This window comes from Gavia stellata, chromosome 12 (genome assembly GCF_030936135.1).
Source record: "Gavia stellata isolate bGavSte3 chromosome 12, bGavSte3.hap2, whole genome shotgun sequence".
NCBI classification, from domain to species: Eukaryota; Metazoa; Chordata; class Aves; order Gaviiformes; family Gaviidae; genus Gavia; species Gavia stellata.
Genome location: NC_082605.1, coordinates 744,777 through 746,719, shown reverse-complemented (window position 1 = coordinate 746,719; position 1,943 = coordinate 744,777). Strand labels below are relative to the sequence as shown.

Below are 1,943 nucleotides of genomic sequence, written 5' to 3'. Positions count from 1 at the left end.
TGTGACACCACTGCAGGGCATGGCACCTCACAGACGGCTGCTGTGACACGGGGACGCGTGCTGGGGACACGCCACGGGGCGGGGTCTGGACACGGCAGCACCCTGGGGACCCCCACAGGCCCAGAAATGCAGGATTTCCCCATTCTCCATCACCTGCATTTGCTCGTGGGCCTCAATCAGCTTTAGCAAAGACTTTCTCCAGACAGCCCTTCCCAGCTCTGTCCCCAGTCCACATTCCCCTCTGGGGACCCATCCCTGGAAACATTCAAGGTCAGGTGTGACGGGGCTCCGAGCAACCTGATCTAGTTGAAGATGTCGCTGCTTGCTGCAGGGCGGTTGGACTAGATGGCCTTTAAAGGTCCCTTCCAACCCAAACCAGTCTATGAGTCTATGATTATATGACCCAAGGCAACGCGGTCTCAAGGGGACTGCCCTCGCCTTTGCCCTCTGCATTTTCTTGCCCTGGTTTTCTCCAAAGAGGAGGCTCCTGCCTGCGTCTGTGTGTGCCCTCCCCTGTGTCTTCTCCAAGAACATCTGCTCCCATTCTCCAGCCAGGAACAAACTGGGCAGAAACTGGAGACCTCCAACCCATCACACCCAGCTGCATGGCAGAAAGACAAAGGAGACTCATATTCAAATGGAATATCCTTTTGCTGGTAGCTGGACTGCGGATGAGCATGGGAAAGCTGACCTTCCTAGAAGGTTTCTCAGCTCAAAACCAGATGAAAGGATGACCAGAACTGCCATCTCTACCAGAGCAGGAAATGCGCACATACCTGTATTGGGTCTGGCTGAGATGGAGTTGATTTTCCCCATAGCAGCCCTCATAGTGCTGTGCTTTGCATTGGTAGCTAGAAAGGTGTTGATAACACACCAGTGTTTCGGCTGCTGCTTTGCAGTGCTCACACAGCACCAAGGCCATTTCTCCAACATTCCCCCCTCACCAGTAGGCTGGGGGTGGGCAAGATCTTGGGAGGGGACATAACCAGGACAGCTGACCTAAACTGACCAAAGGGAGGTTCCATACCATATGGTGTCTGCTCAGCAATAAAAGCTGGGGGAAGAAGAAGGAAGGGGGAGGGATTTGTTGTTTACATTTGTCTTCCGGAGCAACCGCTATGCGTACTGAAGCCCTGCTTCCTGGGAAGTGGCTGGACATCGCCTGCTGATGGGAAGCAGAGAATAAATCTTTTGTTTTCTTTTGCTTCCACGTGCAGCTTTGGCTGTATTGAACTGCCTTTGTCTTGACCCATGAGGTTTTTTTTCTTATTTCCTCCCCCCGTGTCCTGCTGAGGAGGGGAGTGATAGAGCGGCTTGGTGGCACCTGGCATCCAGCCAAGGTCAACTCACCACACTATCCAAGGCCTTCATGCTACTCGCAGGCATAGGATTGCATGGGGGTTCAGAAAGAAATTTCCATACAGTCCTCCAGTCTTTATGAAAGGGTGGACATGTGCTCATCTGTTGTTTTTTTGGGTGTGGGGCTGTGTGTGTGCCTGTGGGCAGTGTTACCCCTTAAGTCAGGACGCAGGCAAATCGAGACAACTTGCTGTTATTTGATCCTAGTTTTCCACGCTGGGTTGTCTGACTCTGCCTAAAGAATAAGGGAGTGGGTAAGGCTGGTGCTGCACCCTGCAAGAGAGGTTGGTCTGCAGAGGATGGTTTTGGAGCTTGTGAGTAACAGGAGGACAAACTGGCCCGTGATTTGATACTGCGTGGGCCACAGCTTGCCGGGTGTTTTCTGTGTTTAGACTGGCCTTTTAGGCAAGCTGTGGCTTGCCTTCTGGGCAGCACAATGCAGGTGACATCTCTGTGCAGCGTATTCAGTTTTTTGGAGATGGCCCCAGAGGGCATGTGAAACAACTGCTGCTTTGCAGGAGTATCGTTTGAGAGCATTTTCATGCGTCCCTTTTGGTGCGTGAATCTGGGGAGAACAGCAGTCT

At 52.6% G+C, this 1,943-nt stretch overlaps 1 protein-coding gene across 1 annotated transcript in view; it reads right to left on the bottom strand.

The window, feature by feature from the left end:
• LOC132317903 (T-cell surface glycoprotein CD1b-3-like) overlaps window positions 1-1,943 on the bottom strand; it is a 118,225-nt gene that overhangs the window by 47,438 nt on the left and 68,844 nt on the right. The window lies entirely within an intron of this gene.